Source organism: Schistocerca piceifrons, chromosome 2 (assembly GCF_021461385.2).
Source record: "Schistocerca piceifrons isolate TAMUIC-IGC-003096 chromosome 2, iqSchPice1.1, whole genome shotgun sequence".
Lineage (NCBI taxonomy): Eukaryota > Metazoa > Arthropoda > Insecta > Orthoptera > Acrididae > Schistocerca > Schistocerca piceifrons.
In genome coordinates this window covers 939,529,801-939,551,886 of record NC_060139.1, presented here as the reverse complement: position 1 = coordinate 939,551,886, position 22,086 = coordinate 939,529,801, and the positions used below count along the sequence as shown (strand labels likewise).

At 44.1% G+C, this 22,086-nt stretch overlaps 1 protein-coding gene across 1 annotated transcript in view; it reads right to left on the bottom strand.

Moving 5' to 3' along the window:
* Nucleotides 1–22,086, bottom strand: part of LOC124776310 (globin-1) — a 294,289-nt gene that overhangs the window by 171,888 nt on the left and 100,315 nt on the right. The window lies entirely within an intron of this gene.

Sequence of the window (22,086 nt, the reverse complement as noted above, 5' to 3'; positions counted from 1 at the left end):
GCCCTCTGCTACGAAGGAAGTAAGGTTTAGACATTGATTTGAGAGGAAGTATTTGTTCTCTTTAAGGAGAATGAAGGATGAAATTGCCCTTTTTGAAACAATCATGTAAGCATTCTTCTGGAACGATTTAGGAAACCAAGTAAATCACAGATCTCTAGATGACTGGGCGAGTATTTGGACTTTTGCTGTGTGAACGGTATAGAAGGTATGCAGATACATGTGTCTGCTTGGTAGTTGGTCAGTTTTCATGCAACGTAGGCTATTCTATACCAAGGGACTGACTGCTCGTTTGCTTGACGTGTATTTAAATCTTTAGCCATAATTATAGTTCGTTCGGCCGGCCAGAGTGGACGAGCGGTTCTAGGCGCTACAGTCTGGAACCGCGCGACCACTGCTGTCGCAAGTTCGAATCCTGCCTCGGGCATGGATGTGTGTGATGTCCTTAGGTTAGTTAGGTTTAAGAAGTTCTAAGTTCTGGGGGACTGATGACCTCAGATGTTTAGTCCCATAGTGCTCAGAGCCATTTTTTTATAGTTCGTTCGGAGACTGCACTGTCTCACAAATGGAAGAGACTCGACCTATTAGTGTCCGCTCCGACCTATTAGTGTCCGCCCGAGAAATGACTGCCAGCAGCAGCGGGCTGGTGTGTGGCGAACAATGAATACGGGATGGAGCAGCAGTTCGCCTCAGATGCATAACTCAGGCCTGTGACGTCACGTGACAGCGCATTAACCTCGCGACCCAGTACGGTGCTCGCAGTCAGCTATCTGGCGTAGCTGGCACTAGACGGTAAAATGAGGTAGGCACGCCGTTGCAGCTATACGGCGTGTAGTGCTAGATATTGCTGCCATTACATGTCTATACATGTTACTAAATTAAACCGAAGAACAGTAATTTGCTAAATGAGAATTTAAGAAGCCACACAGCGCTAGCGTCGGCAGATGTACAGCGTGTCTCTTCTAACAGTTATCGAGCGCATTTTTCTTACACTACTGGCCATTAAAATTGCTACACCACGAAGATAACGTGCTATAGACGCGAAATTTAACCGACAGGAAGAAGATGCTGTGATATGCAAATGATTAGCTTTTCAGAGCATTCTCACAACGTTGGCGCCGGTGGCGACACCTACAACGCGCTGACATGAGAAAAGTTGCCAACCGATTTCTCATACACAAATAGCTGTTGACCGGTGTTGCCTGGTGAAACGTTGTTGTGATGCCCCGTGTAAGGAGAAGAAATGCATACCATCACGTTTCCGACATTGATAAAGGTCGGATTGTAGCCTATCAGGATTTCGGTTTATCGTATCACGACATTGCTGCTCGCGTTGGTCGAGATCCAATTACTGTTAGCAGAATATGGAATCAGTGGGTTCAGGAGGCTAATACGAAGAGCCGTGCTGGATCCCAACGGCCTCGTATCACTAGCAGTCGAGATGACAGGCATCTTATCCGCATGGCTGTAACGGATCGTGCAGCCACGTCTCGATCCCTGACACAACAGATGGGGACGTTTGCGAGAGAACAACCATCTGCACGAACAGTTAGACGACGTTTGCAGCAGCGTGGACTATGAACTCGGAGACCATGGCTGCGGTTACCCTTGACGCTGCATCACAGACAGAAGCGCCTGCGATGGTGTACTCAACGACGAACCTGGGTGCACGAATGGCAAAACGTCATTTTTTCGTATGAATGCAGGTTCTGTTTACAGCATTATGATGGTCGCATCCGTGTTTGGCCACATCGCGCACATTGGAAGCGTGTATTCGTCATCGCCATACTGGCGTATCACCCAGCCTGATGGTATAGGGTGCCACTGGTTACACGTCTCGGTCACCTCTTGTTCGCATTGACGGCACGTTGAACAGTGGACGTTACATTTCAGATGTGTTACGACCGTGGCTCTACCCTTCATTCGGTCCCTGCTAAACCCTACATTTGAGCAGGATAATGCATGACCGCATGTTGCAGGTCCTCTACGGGTCTTTCTGGATATAGATAATGTTCGACTGGTGCCCTGGCCAGCACGTTCTCCAGATCTCTCACCAATTGAAAACGTCTGATCAACGGTGGACGAGCACCTATCTCGTCACAATACGCCAGTCACTACTCTTGATGAGCTGTGGTATCGTGTTGAAGCTGCATGGGCAGCTGTACCTGTACACGCCATCCAAGCTCTGTTTGACTCAATGGCCAGGCGTATCAAGGCCGTTATTACGGCCAGAGGTGGTTGTTCTGGGTAGTGATTTCTCAGGATCTATGCACCCAAATTGCGTGAAAATGTAATCACATGTGAGTTCTAGTATAATACATTTGTCCAATGAATACCCGTTTATCATCTGCATTTCTTCTTGGTGCAGCAATTTTAGTGGCCAGTAGTGTAGTATTTCGGCAGATATTTGCATTTTCATTTTTTTTTTTGGTACTTGTAGCTGGAGTCAGCGCAAACAAATCCGGCTTATGTCTTTTACACAAGGGCCAACTTAGATGGAAAGCGTCGTTTTGTTTTTAAAGTGGAACTTCACGTACCCATTCGACAGAGCAATATTTATTAATAGGGACAGTAAAACACGAAGAGTACTCAGTACTTTAGCAGCGGCAGCATCGCCCTGGTCCGTGCTACTACAGCTAGGAAAAAGCGCTGCTCAGTCGCTGCTGGAGTACTCATTATTCATCGCGAATTACTGTCCCTGTTAATGCATATCGGCAAGACGAATAGCGCTCTAGACTAATATGGGTCCGCCCTATGGAACGGGCATGTAAAATCGCGATTTAAAAATCTTTATGTTTGTAACTGGAAACAAACCGACGTTTTCCGTTATGCTGTGTGTCGTATGAAAGATGTGATGAGCAGAATTTGTCTGGGCCGCCTCCAGCTACACGTTGCAAAAACTAATTTGCAAATACCTCGCGAAATGCTAGAGAGAATGTGCCTGACGACTCCTAGGAGAGACACCCGATACAAGTAATCTAGCATTCATCGACGACAATCAGTTGCCAGTAGAGGAACCAAGCTTTGAAACACACAAGAAAAAGAAACATTAAACGTTAACACAATCGACGAAAAACAATGGGGAGAACATCATAAAAACATGCAGTCATGGACTGTGCGGCTGGTGCTGGCGGAGATTCGAGTCCTCCCTCGGGCATGAGTGTGTGTGTTTGTCCTTAGGGTAATTTAGGTTAAGTAGTATGTAAGCTTAGGGACTGATGACCTTAGCAGTTAAGTCCCATAACATTTCACACACACACAACATTATAAAAAGGTGTGGCATGACTGAAACTTAGCGTAACAAACACAACGGCATGGTGGCGGAAAAGCGGTAGATACACTAACATTACCAGAATTAGACTTTTAAAAACAATGAAAAACAGAAAGGCAGCCGATATAGATGGCATTATCAGCTCGTTGTTAAAATACGGTGCAATTCTCCTCAAATAAGATTTTTACAATTACTAAATTTATGCCGGAAGAAAGCGAGAATATCAGAAATCTGATGAACACATGTCATGTACTCAATTTTTAAGAAACGAGAACTAAAAGATTGTAATAATTATAGGAGAAGATGCGTTTTGATAAATTTATTAATGAGTCACACAGAGCTTTCGTCGATGGCGTTTGACTAATGATCAGTATTACAAGAAAAGCTTATACAATTAAACTAAATAAAAACGGAAAAATAAATAAGGAAGGTAGTATAACTAAACAAGGAGTTAAGCAAAGTTACAGTTTTTCTCCAATTTTGTTCAATTTAAATATAAATGAGATGATTAAAAAGTGGAATGCGGGAATAAAAACAACAAAGAAGCGTCCATTACATAAAAACATTGACGCGTGCTGACGATGAGTCTATAAATGCCACTTCAAAAGAAGAATTACGAAGAAGTATTTTTAAATTAAACCAAATTCGTCAAAATTATGGTTTCAAGTTATCTATACTCTGAGGTGACTAATGCCATGAGATACCTGCTAATATCACGTTGGGTCTTTTTTTGCTCGGCATAGTGCTGCAGTTCGACGTGGCATGGACTCAACAAGTCATTTTAAGTCCCCAGCATGAAAACTGAGCCGTGCTGCTTCTACAGCCGTCCATAATTGCGAAAGTGTTGCAGGCGCAGGATTTTGCTCACGAACCGACCTCTCGGTTATGTCCCGTAAATGTTCGATGGAATTCATGTTGCTCGAATTGTCCAGATTGTTTTTCAAACCAATCGCTAACAATTGCGGCTCGGTGACGTGGCGCATTGTCATCCACAATAATTCCTTCGTTGTTGGGAACATGAAGTCCATGAGAGACTGCACATGGTCTCCAGTAACCAAACAGAACCATTTCCAATGATCGGTTCAGCTGGACCAGAGGACCCAGTCCATTCCATGTAAACACAGCCCACTCCATCATGGAGCCACCAACAGCTTGCACAGCGCCTTCTCGACAACTTGGGTCCATGGCTTCGTGGGGTCTGCGCCAAACTCGAACCCTACCGTCTGTTCTTACCAATTGAAATCGGGACCCATCCGCACAGGCCACAGTTTTCCAGTCGTCTAGGGTCCAACCGATACGGTAACGAATTCAGGAGAGGCGCTGCAGGCGATGTCGTGCTGTTAACAAAGGCACTTGCTTCGGTCGTCTACTGCCATGGGCCATAAATGGCAAATTTTGCCTCACTGTCCTTACGGATACTTTCGTCGTACGTCCCTCATTGATTTCTACGATTATTTCACGCAGTGTTGCTTGTCTATAACAACTGGGGACCTTACGCAAACGCCACTGCTCTCAGTCGTTAAGTGAAGGCCACCTGCCACTACACTGCCCGTGATGAGAGGTAATGCCTGAAATTTGGTGTTTTCAGCACACTCTTGACGGTGAGGAACTCGGAATACTGAATTTCCTAGCGATTTCCGAACTGAAATGTTCCTTACATGTAGCTCCAACTACCATTCCGCGTTCAGAGTGTATTAATTCTCGTCGTGCGGCCATAATTGCGGTGGAAATCTTTTCACATGCATCACCTAAGTTCAAACATATGACTGCTCCGCCAATGCACTGCCCTTTTATACTTCGTGTACCCGATACTACCGCAATCTGTATGTGCGGATATCGTTATCCCGTAAGTTTTGCCACCTCAGTGTATATACATTCTGTATACAACTGTTTTACGACTCCCCAGCCGATCTCACGTCAAATGATAATGATAAGAACAATAATTCAAATAACAAAATACTATACATTTCATTTGATGTTAGCGTTGTGTTGTTTTGCCATTCTTTCAATGCAGTGGTTTTTTTTATTGTGCCTAGGTATTGTGACTCCTTCATCACGCAGAGGTTCACGCATTCTGAACGACGTGTTTTGTGTGAATTTCTGCGCGATGTAGGTGGCACGAGACTCTGAGAAAAAAATTGACAGCTGGGACAGATGGATAACAAGACACATATCCAGTACTTATGTAAAATCTCACACCACTAGAAAACGGGAGCAAATTCCTGAAACGTATCGAGCTACGCGTGAAAAAAAAGGTTGATTGGCGCATTTCTTTATTACTTACATAATTACTAACACAGTTAGAGTCCTTCCCAAAACATAGTTAATGATGGAAGAAATTAACACGTAATAATAGTAATAATAATAATAATAATAGTCACCAGGGCCAGATATGTGAAGAAAGATTTGCAATGAAATACTATTCAAGAATCGGAAATGTCAGAAAAAAATATTAAAGGCAGGTGAATCAATAAAATAGGAGCATTATGGACGGAAGAAGGAGAAGGCAGGCATTAGCAAATCTCAACCCGTTCTAAGCAGTAGGAATATCAAAAATGGTTCAAATGGCTCTGAGCACTATGGGACTTAACATCTGAGGTCACCAGTCCCCTAGAACTTAGAACTACTTAAACCTAACTAACCTAAGGACATCACACACATCCATGCCCGAGGCAGGATTCGAACCTGCGACCGTAGCAGTCGCGCGGTTCCAGACTGAAGCGCCTAGAACCGCTCAGCCACACCGGTCGGCTAAGCAGTAGGAGATTTTTTAACTGTTCTGTTACCTCGACCACCTAGTTCGCGAGACCCACTGGAGAGTATTATGGTCCACAAACGACGCTAATGCAATATGAGAAGAAGGCGGGCACGACATTCATGAGGCCTATTCGAAAATGAAATCCACAAAAAAATAAAAAAATACCAGTTTCAGATCACGATTAAGAGAAATCATTCTAGTCTCGTTCCAAAAACGAGAGACCACCGAATTGGTGCTGCGAACTGTAAACAGCGATTACACATCTCCTTTTTTGATAATTGTGGTTGCTTGCTTTATTGCAGCTTGAACGTTTAACAAACTCCGCGAATAAATGACACCAACCAAAATATACTATAGAAAGCTGTGTCCCTTTAACCACATTCCCGAATCTTTCATCACTGGCCTACAGAAAACCACTCTACGACCTTATAGCCAATAACAAAAGCTATCCGCCTGCACGAAAGCAATCTCAGGAAGTATCGATTTGCCTATAAATGTCGACAAGGGCGATAACCATTTTCACACGCGCTCGCACACATACTCGTGCTGGAGGATGCACGTCGTAAGCTTTCCAGTACGGTGTCATCGCAGGGGCTTCTATGTTATACGGACTCTGTCCAGCGCACGCTCTCATATCATCACACGAGTCCCCTTATTCCAGACGATATCCCATCGCTTAAGACTCCTTAATTTTACTATTGTTAAATGATTCTGTAATCGTTAGTTGAAACGTATATAAAGAACTTCTGTCGTGGAAATGCCAGTGAATCGACATACTGAATGACAGCGTAGCTACAATCTGCGACACCGCACTTTGTGCTACATCGGGGACGAAGTGGATGCTGTATATTCTTAGGACAACTAGACAGCACATCAAGTAATTATAAGGCATATTTGGAAGCCTGTTTTGTAGCACCAAAGCATTGCGTTCTTTCTTTGGCTCTCTGCCTTCTCTCCTCTGACCACTCGATAATCTGCTTCTGCTTATCGTGGAAGCCTTTAAAGGTGTCCATCAGTGATCTGTACTTTGATCGGTTAGAGTTGTCTTCCTGATGCAGCCCAATGCTCTAGAGCCCCTTCCTTACTGTCTTGAGCCACTTATCATAAATTTAGGTCTGTTCTTCAGTGCATTAAAAGTGTGCTTCATTAGTCGTGTCGCACAGATGTACTTATATTTTCGGTCGTCGTTTCCTTATTGACTTCATCCCTTGTTCATTACTCCTATGTCACTCTCATCTTCCTCGTAGTCTATACTGTCCGACTGTTATTTTATTATTTTTGTTGAGTCATCAGCCTTCTGACTGGTTTGATGCTGCCCGCCACGAATTCCTCTCCTGTGCTAACCTCTTCATCTCAGAGTAGAACTTGCAGCCTACGTCCTCAATTATTTGCTGGATGTATTCCAATCTCTTATCTTCCTCTACAGTTTTTGCCCTCTACAACTCCCTCTAGTACCATGGAAGTTATTCCCTGATATCTTAACAGATAACCTATCATTCTGTCCCTTCTCCTTGTCAGTGTTTTCCACATTCCCTTTCCTCTCCGATTCTGCGCACAACTTCGTCATTCCTTACCTTATCAGCACAGCTAATTTTCAACATTCGTTTGTAGCACCACATCTCAAATACTTCGATTCTCTTCTGTTCTGATTTTCCCTGAGTCCATGTTTCACTAGCATACTTGTTATCATAGGACAGTTACTTTCCGAAGTATTTTTCGCTCAAACTTCTGGGTTTTCTCAATTCAGCATTTCCTGTCCTCCTGGGGCGCTCACTTGCGTACAGACCTTAGGGGGTGATCACCATGTTATAGTGCCTGAGTTTAGCTTTTATTGAGATTTCCTTCGTCCTGTATGGAACATGCGTTTCACGAAAAGCAGCTGCCATCTTCTCTCTTCCGCTTTCGTTGGCCTTCTTTCACTAGTTTTCATCTGTACTATTGCACCAAGCTATCTCAAACTGTCCACTCTTTTTGTTTTGCCGCAGTCTGTTTTAGGTGATAAGGTGCTGTTCTTCTGTTGTGTATGTGCTTTGTTTTCTCCAAAGAAATAAGTAGGCCAGCTTTTTCTGCTTATCAATTCAGCGTGATGATTCTGTTCCACAGCAGTCTCTTGTGTTCCTTGACTGGATCCCAGGTCATTGGCGAATGCAAGGCAGTTGACCCTTCAGTAGGCCTTTCCCGGCTAATTCCTTTTCCCATTCTCGGATTATCTTCTCTAACATGCAGTTGAAGATAAAAACCGGTTTCAGCTAAAAACTCTTTGAAGATTTCTCTTGAAACTTACTTTTCAATGTGTCCGTGTTGGAATTTGCTTGATAATTCCTAATGTTTTTGAGCCCACTCCAGATTCTATTAATATGTCAAACAATACTCGACCGAATAGTAGCTTAAGTCGACGAAGACCAGTACTAGGTCCCCAGAGCTGCGTATTACAAAAAGTATCAAGTATTTCACGACTTTGAGTCTACGGGGCTCTTCTGCAATCTTTCGAAACATCTTCTGCCGATGTTGCGACAGACATTCGTTGTCCATTCGAAGAAAGTGTTTGACCCATATTCGCTTGTATTCTTCGATTCTAGTACTGAGTAGATACTGAATTCGCTTCTTATGTCTTCATATTGGATGGAATCTAATTTTCTACCACCTTTGATGCAGAAACTTCTTCTCTGTGGCTTGGATTCGGATGCTGTCTTTGGCATTCGGGACCCATATTTCGCAGCTATAGTTAAACGCTGGGACTTCCAATATATTTTAAAATTTCATTTGCCTGTTCATGTGACAGGTTTTAGACACTGCTATAAACTATTACACAAAAAAAGGGTTAGCCCTGTGCATGTGTGATAATCTACATCTATATACACAGCCATGTTGTACAAATCACTGTGAAGTGGGTGGCAAGGGTACTTACCACTGCACCAGCTATTAGGGCTGCTTCCCGTTCCAATCACGTACGGAGTGCGCGAAAAATGATTGTTTAAACGCCTCTTTGCGTTCTGCAATTTGTCTAATCTTGTTCTCGAGAACCCTAGGCGACCGATACATAAGGAGTATTAGTGTATTTCTAGATACATAATCAGGAGTCTGCCAGTTCTCCACCAACTCCGTGACATTCTCCCATGGGTCAAACTAGCATATGGCCATTCGTGGTGCCCCTCTTCGTATACGTTCAACATCCCCTGTTAATCATATTTGGTAGCGGTTCCCTCGGAGTTTTGTTACCAATCTCCTTCATAGACTGCATGCATTTCCCTAGCATTCTACCAATGAAACGAAGTCTGCCACCTGCTTTACCTACGATTAAGCCCATGTGATTGTATCATTTCGTACCCCTGTAAACTGTTACACTCATGTGATTGTATGAGTTCATCAAAAAAATGGCTCTGAGCACTATGGGACTTAACATCTGTGGTCATCAGTCCCCTAGAACTTAGAACTACTTAAACCTAACTAACCTAAGGACATCACACACATCCATGCCCGAGGCAGGATTCGAACCTGCGACCGTAGCAGTCGCGCGGTTCCGGACTGAGCGCCTTAACCGCAAGACCACCGCGGCCGGCATGAGTTCATCGATTCAAATTCTGATTCTTTGATATTGTAGTCATAGGATGCTACTTTTTTGTGGAGTGCACACTTTTATACATCTGGAGATTTAAAGCAAGTTGCTTAACTTTCCACCATTTTGGAATCTTATCCATATCCAGCATTTTTCAAAAAGTAAATTATAGACACCCAGAATGAGATTTTCACTCTGCAGCGGAGTGTGCGCTGATATGAAACTTCCTGGCAGATTAATACTGTGTGCCGGAGCGAGACTCGAACTCGGGACCTTTGCCTTTCGCGGGCTAAATTATAGACACCCAGAATGAGATTTTCACTCTGCAGCGGAGTGTGCGCTGATATGAAACTTCCTGGCAGATTAAAACTGTGTGCCGGACCGAGACTCGAACTCGGGACCTTTGCCTTTCGCGGGCAAGTGCTCTACCAGATCTCGGTCCGGCACACAGTTTTAATCTGTCAGGAAGTTTCATATCAGCGCACACTCAGCTGCAGAATGAAAACCTCATTCTGGAAACATCCCGCAGGCTGTGGCTAAGCCATGTCTCCGCCATATCCTTTCTTTCAGGAGTGCTAGTTCTGCAGTGTTCGCAGGAGAGCTTCTGTAAAGTTTGGAAGGTAGGAGACGAGATACTGGCAGAAGTAAAGCTGTGATGACGGGCCGTGAGTCGTGCTTGGGTAGCTCAGTTGGTAGAGCACTTGCCCGCGAAAGGCAAAGGTCCCGAGTTCGAGTCTTGGTCCAGCACACAGTTTTAATCTACCAGGAAGTTTCAAATTATAGATAACTGCATCATCTGTGAAAATTCTGATGTTACTACTGCTACTGCCTCCAAGGTCATAAACATTCAACATGAACAGCAAGTGTCACAACATACTCCCCTAGGCACAACTAAAGCTATCTGTACATCTGTGACCGAATCTCCATTCATGCCTCGTTCTTCCTATCAAGAGATCCTTAATCCAGTCACAAACATGCATGATGCCCCATATGATCGTACTTTCGATAGAAAACGTAGGTGTGTTACTGAGCCAAATGGATTCCGGAAATCAGGAGATACTGTATCTACCTGAGTGCCTTGATCCGTAGCTTTCAGGATGCCTTGTGAGAAAAGTGCGAGTTGAATTTCGCAATGCTTCCCACGAAGAGCGTTAAAGTAGTTACCAAGATCTATGACCATACTCTGTGGATGGATCATCAACGTCAAGAATAATCAGACTCGCACAGAAGGATTTATGTACTCGTTTTTCCCGCGTGCTCCTAGGGAGTGGAATAGTAGAGAAATAACTTGAAGGTGGTCCGGTGAATCCTCTGCCAGGCTCTTAACTGTGAATTGCAGAGTAATCACGTAAATGTACATGTAGGTATAGGCATAAATAAGAATAACGAACATACCTATGTTTCACAAGAGAGAATTTTACGAGAAGGTAACACTGACCATTCTTACGTTACCGTTTGGTTCAAATGGCTCTGAGCACTATGGGACTTAACAGCTGTGGTCATCAGTCCCCTAGAACTTAGAACTACGTAAACCTAACTAACCTAAGGACATCACACACATCCATGACCGAGGCAGGACTCGAACCTGCGACCGTAGCAGTCGCGCGGTTCCGGGCTGCGCGCCTAGAACCGCTAGACCACCGCGGCCGGCCTACGTTACCGTTTGTTTTTGGGCGAGAGAAGCCTAGTCAGATGTGCATCAAACGACGAGACAGAATTTTGTGAGAAGGTAACACTGACCATTCTTACGTTACTGTTTGTTTTTGGGCGAGAGAAGCCTAGTCAGATGTACATCAAACGATGAGGTGTTTATGGCTGAGCAGTAAGACAGCCGTAAGAGCGACAAAAACGGAGGCCACTCAATCTTCCAGTGGCAGCAAATGGTTGTGGGGCCTTTGGATGGAGCAAGTGAATCAACTACCACCGGAGTGTTGAGGTGAACTGCATATGCAGAGACGAAAGCATACACGACAAGAGGTCATCAACCAAGAATAAACAGGCGCGGAAAGCAACTGTTTTTGAAATCTGAGACTGCTGAATAGAATGAGCGAAAACACCGGTGAGTTAATACCCCACACGTGTCAACATGACTCGATTATCAGCTTCTGCAGTGACAGTCCAATCTGAGTTACACTAACTGAAGATTCACAGCTGGGTGGCAAACATGTTATCGCCATTTACAACTTAGTAGCACTACGTAGGGAAGTGTTTAGACGTACTCATCAATAAGGCCAACTGCGATCCCTGCAACACAGCACCGTGGTAGAAGAACGTGAAACGTTGAAGAAGAACACTCCAGAAAATTACCTCTGAAATGACTGTTAGACTCATACTAATACAAATTAACGAGTTGTGACGACAATGCTGTTTCCTGTCGATTCACCCTGTGAGTGATAATGTTAACAGTTCAACCAGAACGAATCTTTCAGTCTGCACGGAAGTGTGCGCTGTTTTGGAACTTCATACATTATTAGAACTGCGTACTGCACTTGGAATCGAACCTGAAGCCTTGTCTTTCATCGCCAATGTGTTTACCGACTGAGCTATCGCCTTTGTTTATTTCTATTATTTACACAAAGGAAAGAATTAATTAAAAAACTGAAGTTGTAAACAAAGTAGAGACAGTACCAATGTACAGCTATGTATCCCCAAGAATATTGAAAAAAAAGACCATATGGATTTTTACTGCTCCTTGCAGAACATTTGCGCTATCTCCTTTTTCTTCTGCCTCTGCCCCGCATCTTCGCAGGCTGCGCGCTCTTATTAACGGATTTAAGGAGAGGGGGGGGGGGGAGGGGGCGGATTCTGCAGAACATATTTTATATGGTGTGTTGTATTGTTGATATACAGTTTCAGCTGCTTTTAAATGTAAATTAGTGAAGTTAAACAGCAGAATTGCAACAGTTGCCACCAAGCACAACTAACGACCAACGTTCACAGATTCACTTTGGCCAACAACACTTTCCCACTTTGCAAACTTCAAAGTTTTCGTGAATACCCAGCGGGACTAGCATCCCTAGAAGGACGAATACTGTGCAGTAATTGTTTTGGGTCAGCCTTCTGGTTTGTTTCCGTAAAGAATCTTCCATTCTGCAACGTACTGTGTGCTGTGTTGAAGCTTCCTGTGTATTTAAATCTGCCAGCACTGCACCTCCACACGCTTCACTTGCTATTCCATCTACATTTTTACTAATTCCCTCCACTGAAACAGAAAATTCCATTACTCCATAGTAACAGAACTCTCCTCGCCCCCTTCTTGCCATGGATCACTTTTTCTACATCTACATCTACATTGATACTCCGCAAGCCACCCAACGGTGTGTGGCGGAGGGCACTTTACGTGCCACTGTCATTACCTCCCTTTCCTGTTCCAGTCGCGTATGGTTCGCGGGAAGAACGACTGTCTGAAAGCCTCCGTGCGCGCTCTAATCTCTCTAATTTTACATTCGTGATCTCCTCGGGAGGTATAAGTAGGGGGAAGCAATATATTCTATACCTCATCCAGAAACGCACCCTCTCGAAACCTGGCGAGCAAGCTACACCGCGATGCAGAGCGCCTCTCTTGCAGAGTCTGCCACTTGAGTTTATGAAACATCTCCGTAACGCTATCACGGTTACCAAATAACCCTGTGACGAAACGCGCCGCTCTTCTTTGGATCTTCTCTATCTCCTCCGTCAGACCGATCTGGTACGGATCCCACACTGATGAGCAATACTCAAGTATAGGTCGAACGAGTGTTTTGTAAGCCACCTCCTTTGTTGATGGACTACATTTTCTAAGGACTCTCCCAATGAATCTCAACCTGGTACCCGCCCTACCAACAATTAATTTTATATGATCATTCCACTTCAAATCGTTCCGCACGCATACTCCCAGATATTTTACAGAAGTAACTGCTACCAGTGTTTGTTCCGCTATCATATAATCATACAATAAAGGATCCTTCTTTCTATGTATTCGCAATACATTACATCTTTCTGTGTTAAGGGTCAGTTGCCGCTCCCTGCACCAAGTGCCTATCCGCTGCAGATCTTCCTGCATTTCACTACAATTTTTCTAATGCTGCAACTTCTCTGTATACTACAGCATCATCCGCGAAAAGCCGCATGGAACTTCCGACACTATCTACTAAGTCATTTATATATATTGTGAAAATCAATGGTCCCATAACACTTTCCTCCCTCTCTTTCAAACAGCTTCGTTTGGGGTCCTCTTTTCTATACCCTCTACCTGACATTGTTTTCAGAACAATGTCCACCAAAAAAACCCTCGTCATCTAGTACTGACTTCTTTTTCAAAACAAATCCAATTTTTCTTCTATTCCTAATCCCTAGTAGTCCCAAGTCTTGCTCCAGCATAATCGCCAACAATGACATACACCAGTGGAAGATATGTTTTATTTACATATTCATAAAAAATATGTTTTACGGAAAACTCAAAGATATCGATATACGAGGGTTGGAACTTAAATAGTGGCAACTATTTATTCACAACCGATACAAAAAAGTTACATGTTTGCACCTGTTACTGTCTTTCAAAGTAGTCACCAGCGTTGTGTAGAAACCGTTGCCAGCGATGGGGAAGGCGCAGTATACCGTTAGCAGAGCCTGTTCTGTTGATGGTGCGAATGGAGCGGTCTACTGCCTGTCGAATCTCTGGAACAGTTCTGAAGCGAATAGCACGAAGTGGTTCCTTCATCTTCGATATCAAATAAAAGTCACAAGTACTAAGTCCGGGGAGTATGGTGGATGGTACAGTACTTCCCAGTCCCATCGAACGAACAGAGCAGCCACAGCTTGCGCTTTATACGCCCGTGCATTTTCGTGCAAGGTGATGGGTGGGTTGCGCAGGAAGTGCCGCCGATTCTTTCGCAAAGCTGGTCACAGGTGATGCTCCAAAAAAGAACAGTAATACTATGCACTGACCGTCTGCCGTGGAGGAACGTAATGCGTTAGGGTAACACCGTCACAGTCGTACACGAGAACCACCATAAGTTTAGACCGCTCCATTCACACCATCAACAGAACACGCTCTGCTAACGGTATACTACGCCTTCCACATCGCTGGTAACGGGTTCTACACAACGCTGGTGGCTACTTTGAAGGAGAGTAACAGGTGCAAACATGTAACTCTTTTGCATCGGTTGTGAATAAATAGTTACCACTATTTAACTTCCAACCCTCGTATATAACTTAGAAACCATATATAATTTAACATGTTTTATTGTCTTTAAATCATGTTTATATATTTTAAATCTTGCTGGGGGAAGAGAGGATGTGCTACCGCTAGTAACCCCCCTCCCCAAACACAACTCGGTGTGGTGTCGTTTGGCACACAGATTAGTTCTACAATGGTTGTGAATCACGGTGAATGCGACTTGGATGGTTCAAAAATGGTTCAAATGGCTCTGAGCACTATGGGACTTAACATCTGAGGTCATCAGTCCCCTAGAACTTAGAACTACTTAAACCTAACTAAGGACATCGCACACATCCATGCCCGAAGCAGGATTCGAACCTGCGACCGTAGCAGTCGCGCGGTTCCGGACTGCAGCACCTAGAACCGCGTGACCACCGCGGTCTGCGAAGTGCGACTTGGACTTAGATGTAAATATATGGACTCGGTCTTGGACTTAGTACTGTACTTGTTTCGTAACAGTGGACTATACTGAGGTGACGAAAGTCATCAAATATCTCACGAAATAAGCGTCAAACGAAAAAACTACAAAGAATGAAACTTGTCTAGCTTGAAGGGGGAAACCAGATGGCGCTATGGTTGGCCCGCTAGAAGGCGCTGCCATAGGTCAAACGGATATCAACTGCGTTTTTTATTAGGAATCTTCATTTTTATTACATATTCAGGTAGTACGTAAAGAAATATGAATGTTTTAGTTGGACCACTTTTTTCGCTTTGTGATAGATGGCGCAGTAATAGCCACAAACATATTGCTCACAATTTTAGACGAACAGTTGGTAACAGGTAGGTTTTTTAAATTAAAATACGGAACGTAGGTACGTTTGAACATTTTATTTACGTTGTTCCAATGTGATACATGTACCTTTTGGAACTTATCATGTCCGAGAACGCGCGATGTTACAGCGTGATTACCTGTAAATACCACATTAATGTAATAAATGCTCAAAATGATGTCCGTGAACCTCAATGCATTTGGCAATAAGTGTAACGACATTCCTCTGAACAGCGAGTAGTTCGCCTTCCGTAATGTTCGCACATACATTGACAATGTGCTGACGAATGTTGTCAGGCGTTGTCGGTGGATCACGATAGCAAATATGCTTCAACTTTCCCCACAGAAAGAAATCCGGGGACGTCAGATCCGGTGAACGTGCGGGCCATGGTATGGTGCTCCGACGACCAATCCACCTGTCATGAAATATGCTATTAAATACCGCTTCAACCGCACGCGAGCTATGTGCCAGACATCCATCATGTTGAAAGTACATCGCCATTCTGTCATGCCGTGAAACTTCTTGTAGTAACATCGGTAGAACATTACACAGGAAATCAGCATACATTGCACCATTTAGACTGCCATCGATAAAATAGGGGCCAATTATCCTTCCTCCCATAATGCCGCACCATACATTAACCCGCCAAGATCGCTGATGTTCCACTTGTCGCAGCCATCGTGGATTTTCCGTTGCGCAACAGTGCATATTATGCCGGTTTACGTTACCGCTATTGGTGAATAACGCTTCGTCGCTAAATAGAACGCGTGAAAAAAATCTGTCATCGTCCCGTAATTTCTCTTGTGCCCAGTGGCAGAACTGTACACGACGTTCAAAGTCGTTGCCATCCAATTCCTGGTGTATAGAAACATGGTACTGGTGCAATCGATGTTGACGTATCATTCTCAACACCGACGTTATTTAGATTCCCGATTCTCGCGGAGTTGGTCTGCTACTGATGTGCGGATTAGCCGCGACAGCAGCAACACCTACTTGCGCATCTTCATTTGTTGCAGGTCGTGGTTGACGTTTCACATGTGGTTCAACACTTCCTGTTTCCTTAAATAACGTAACTATCCGGCCAACGGTCAGGGCACTTGGATGATGTCGTCTAGGATACCGAGCAGCATAAATAGCACACGCCCGTTGGGCATTTTGATCACAATAGCCATACATCAACACGATATCGACCTTTTCCGCAAGTGGTAAACGGTCCATTTTAACACGGGTAATGTATCACGAAGCAAATACCGTCCGCACTGGCGGAATGTTACGTGATACCACGTACTTATACGTTTGTGACTATTACAGCGCCATCTATCACAAAGCGAAAAAAGTGGTCCAACTAAAATATTCATATTTCTTTACATACAACACGAATATGTAATAAAAAATGGCGGTTCCTATTTTTAAAAAAATATCCGTTTGACCTATGGCAGCGCCATCTAGCGGGCCAACCATAGCGCCATCTGGTTTCCCCCTTCAAGCTAGACGAGATTCGTTCTTTGTAGTTTTTTCGTTTGATGCTTATTTCGTGAGGTATTTGGCCCGGTCACTATCAATGGACCACCCTGTATACAGGGCGTTACAAAAGGTACGGCTAAACTTTCAGGAAACATTCTTCACACACAAATAAAGAAATGATGTTATATGGACATGTGTCCGGAAACGCTTAATTTCCATTTTGAGCTCATTTTAGTTTCGTCAGTATGTCCTGTAGTTCCTCGATTCACCGCCATGATTTCGTACGGGATACTCTACCTGTGCTGCTAGAACATGTGCCTTTACAAGTACAACATGTGGTTCATGCACGATGGAGCTCCTGCACATTTTAGTCGAAGTGTTGGTACGCTTCTCAACATCAGATTCGGTGACCGATGGATTAGTAGAGGCGGACAAATTCCATGGCCTCCACGCTCTCCTGACCTCAACCCTCTTGACTTTTATTTATGGGGACATTTGAAAGCTCTTGTCTACGCAACCCCGGTACCAAATGTAGAGACTCTTCGTGCTCGTATTGTGGACGGCTGTGATACAATACGCCATTCTCCACGGTTGCATCAGCGCCTCAGGGATTCCATGCGACGGAGGGTGGATGCATGTATCCTCGCTAACGGAGGACATTTTGAACATTTCCTGTAACAAGGTGTTTGAAGTCACGCTGATACGTTTTGTTGCTGTGTGTTTCCATTCCATGATTAATGTGATTTGAAGTGAAGTAATAAAATGAGCTCTAACATGGAAAGTAAGCGTTTCCGGACACATGTCCAAATAACATATTTTCTTTCTTTGTGTGTGAGGAATGTTTCCTGAAAGTTTGGCCGTACCTTTTTGTAACACCCTGTATATGGTGGTAGTAAAAGGGCGGTGCATTGGTGGAGCTGTCAATTGGACTCGTGAGATTCATGTGAAAAGGTTTCCGAGGTGATTATGGGCGCACGACGGTAATAAAGACTTTGAAAGCAGAATAGTAGTTGTAGCAAGACGCATGGAAGATTTCATTTCGGAAATCGTTGGAGAACTGAGTATTCCGAGATCCACAGTGTGAACAGAGTGCCGAGAATATCAAATTTCAGGCATTACCTCTCACCACAGACAACGGAGTGGCCGACGGTCTTCTCTTAACAACCGAGAGCAGCGCCGTATGCGTAGAGTTGTCGGTACTAACAGACAAGCAGCTTTGCGTAAAATAGTAGCAGAAATCAATATTGGACGTGAGACGAACGTATCCTTTACGAGAGTGCGGTGAAATTTGGCGTTAATGGCCTATGGCAGCTACGTCCGTCGCTAGTGCCTTTTCTAACAGTAAGGCGTCGCCTGCAGCGTCTCTTGGGGGCTCGTGACCATCTCGGTTGGATCCTAGACGACTAGAAAACCGTAGCCTGGTCAGATGAGTCGCGATTTCAATTGGTTTAAGGTGACGGTAGGGTTAGAGTGTTGTGCAGACCCCACGAAGCCATGGACCCAAGTTGTCAACGAAGCATTCTGCAATTTGGTGGTGGTTCCATAATGGTGTGGGCTGTGTTTACATGGAATGGACTTCGTCCTCTGGTCCAACTGAACAGATTATTGACTGTAAATGTTTATGTCCGGCTACTTGGAGTCCATTTCCAGCCATTCATGTTCCGAACCAACGATGTCAAGTCACCGGTCCACAAATGTTCGCGATCGATTTGAAGAAAATGCTGCACAGTTCGAGCGATTGATTTGGCCACTTAGATCGCCCGACTTGAATCCCATCGAATATTTATGGAACATAATTGAGAGGTCAGTTCGTGCTCAAAAATCCTGCTCCGGCAACATTTACGCAGTTTGGACGACTGTAGAGGCAGGAAGGCTCATATTTCTGTACGAGACTTCCAACGGCTTGTTAAGTCCCTGCAACGTCGAGTTGTTGCACTACTCCGGGAAAAAGGCTGTCCAACGGGTCAAATTAATATTGGCCTGGTGTTGAGTATATCTCTGGCTTTGCCTGTGATGGTTGCGTTGACAACTTAGGATTGACTGATCACGATCTACTTTATTGCATCACTCTAGCTTGATGTAATCCGCTGTGTTTCATTAATGAATGCAATTAATGAATGCAATACCAAAATTTGCTGTCCCTTACATCCGACTTTGTGAGACATTCGCTCCTCTGATTTCTCTGTACTTTCGCTTTATGGGTGTCTTGTAAAACACATTTATGCAAACCGTAAGTCGAACAGTTAACAAGGCCTTTTTCTGTTATCAACAAATAATTTGAATTTGACTTACTTTAGAGAAATATTTCTTATAGCTGCACCTTCTTGGAAGCAGTTTATGTGACCAGTTTGTAGGGTTATTCTGCCAAATAACAAGCATCACATTCCACAAAAATTCGACTGTATCTCAACACTCATCAGCTTCAGTATATGCAATGCCGTGCACAAACTTTTCATTACTAGAATGTCACCTTACCAGTTTTTTAAGTAGTTACGGAATGAATGGGAGAAAGAGTAGAGGAGAGAGAGGGACGAGTGTGGGGTGGAGAGAAATGGAGAGAGATAATATAGGTGGTTAATCACTTTTATTTTAACTAATATCTGTTTGACGTTGAGTAAAAAGCTGACAAATACCACCAAGCACGAGAGAATCGATTCCCTTCACAATTCCGTAAGGGAATGCCCTGATCACAAGCAAGAACACAAACAAAGCGCCGTCCCTCCTTCTGCATTTATAATGGATAAACGTATTGAAGTTCTAGGACGTTCTTAGACATGAATAAAAGCATCCTTTATTTAGAATCCGTAAGCCAGAATAACCTGTCCAATACAGAATTTTAAATACACACCTACTCCAATCAGAATGCTGCCATGTACAAAACAATGAATAATATTACTACTGATTCCTGATTTTATTTTTTTATGGACATCGTATTCTTCTCTCTTTGGGATTTTCCTTTATCTTTTTCCGGCCAATGTCATCATTTTGTCGATCTCTGACGCTGTGATGGTCAGTAGACAGCATGAAAGCTACTTGTAGAGATGAATTACCAAAATAGTGAACCCGTGCCATAATAATGATTATAGGACTACTGAACGAAGAGACGCATCACCAAAATAGTCAACACGTTCCATAGCTAATAATTATACAGTATAAAAGTAACTCAGCTGAATCACATAGGGAAGGTAACCAATGCTGAAAGTTCGATAACAGTGCAGTTTTAATTGCATCTTTCTGCTTTTGAAATAAAGGATGCTTCCAATAAGCAGTGGTGTAAGCATTTATGTGGACGACCTCAACAAGATGCTGAGTTCAGTTGCCAGTGCAGAGACTCTGCCCGCATCGAATTAACCATCACATTACGCACAAAATTACTGGAAAGAACCCGTACCACAGCGGAACCTGTTTCTTTTAACACACATAAATTAAGTCATGATATAAAAATCACTTTAAATAACACAGAAAGTAGACCAACGACGAATAAAACCGCGAACCATTGGAATACAGGCCTGACAGTCAATCGGATGTCCAGTACAAAAAACAAGAGCTGCAAATTTCGTTTGACTGTAAACTCCGAGCCAGGCGTAATACTGAAAAAAACAAATCAGATATAGAAATATACTTTTAATTAGTTTCAGATATACTCTCTGAAGTTGGTTTCGCCCAATACTGACCACACTAAATGTCTATATTTTCAAACCTGAACATTATGATACACTTTCACTGGTTTTCTTTAGACCTGCTCAAATTCAGAGGTGGATTCTTGCATCTTTCCTCAGTGCCATGAGTCAAGTGTGAAGCTACATCCCTTCAATTATTGTGTGTGCCTTGGAGGCTAATGTAATGATGTGTCTTTTTCTTTGGGGGGGGGGGGGAGGGGGGCGTCGTTTGGAAACGAAAAACAGAAACAGTGTGAAATCTGGTGCTACCAGATAGGATGCTAGTCTGCAATAGTACCAAGGTGACTGCCGAGCAAGTTTCTCCTCAGTCGGACAGATAGTCATCAAGCATGTGTCAATGAGACCCTCCCTAGTGATTTTGGACCCTGGAGCAAGATATCGATGGTCAGGGACTGTTCCCTTTCGTGTCAAACACTTATGATAGAAATTTCTTTCACTATCCACCTACGAGCTGACTGCTTACAAGTCGCTTACCACTGTACAGGCATGCGTTAGTGACTTCCGCTTTGATACTGGATTCCCATGTACCGGAAAATAATAACTCCTTTTCAAAAACAGATGACAATACGAGTCTCCCGAGTGACCTCACTGGTCGTGCTCAGTCTCTAAAGTATACATCGAAGTATTTTCCATATGCTGTCAGGACCCAATACAGCCCAGTAAGAACATCGCCATTTCGAAACGCATTATATGGCTCTGAGCACTATGCGACTTAACTTCTGAGGTCATCAGTCGCCTAGAACTTAGAACTAATTAAACCTAACTAACCTAACGACATCATACACATCCATGCCCGAGACAGGATTCGAACCTGCGACCGTAGTGGTCGCTCGGTTCCAGACTGTAGCGCCTAGAACCGCACGGCCACTCCGGCCGGCGAAATTAATTACACTCATGGAAATGGAAAAAAGAACACATTGACACCTGTGTGTCAAACCCACCATACTTGCTCCGGACACTGCGAGAGGGCTGCACAACCAATGATCACACGCACGGCACAGCGGACACACCAGGAACCGCGGTGTTGGCCGTCGAAGGCGCTAGCTGCGCAGCATTTGTGCACCGCCGCCGTCAGTGTCAGCCAGTTTGCCGTGGCATACGGAGCTCCATCGCAGTCTTTAACACTGGTAGCATGCCGCGACAGCGTGGACGTGAACCGTATGTGCAGTTGACGAACTTTGAGCGAGGGCGTATAGTGGGCATGCGGGAGGCCTGGTGGACGTACCGCCGAATTGCTCAACACGTGGGGCGTGAGGTCTCCACAGTACATCGATGTTGTCACCAGTGGTCGGCGGAAGGTGCACGTGCCCGTCGACCTGGGACCGGACCGCAGCGACGCACGGATGCACGCCAAGACCGTAGGATCCTACGCAGTGCCGTAGGGGACCGC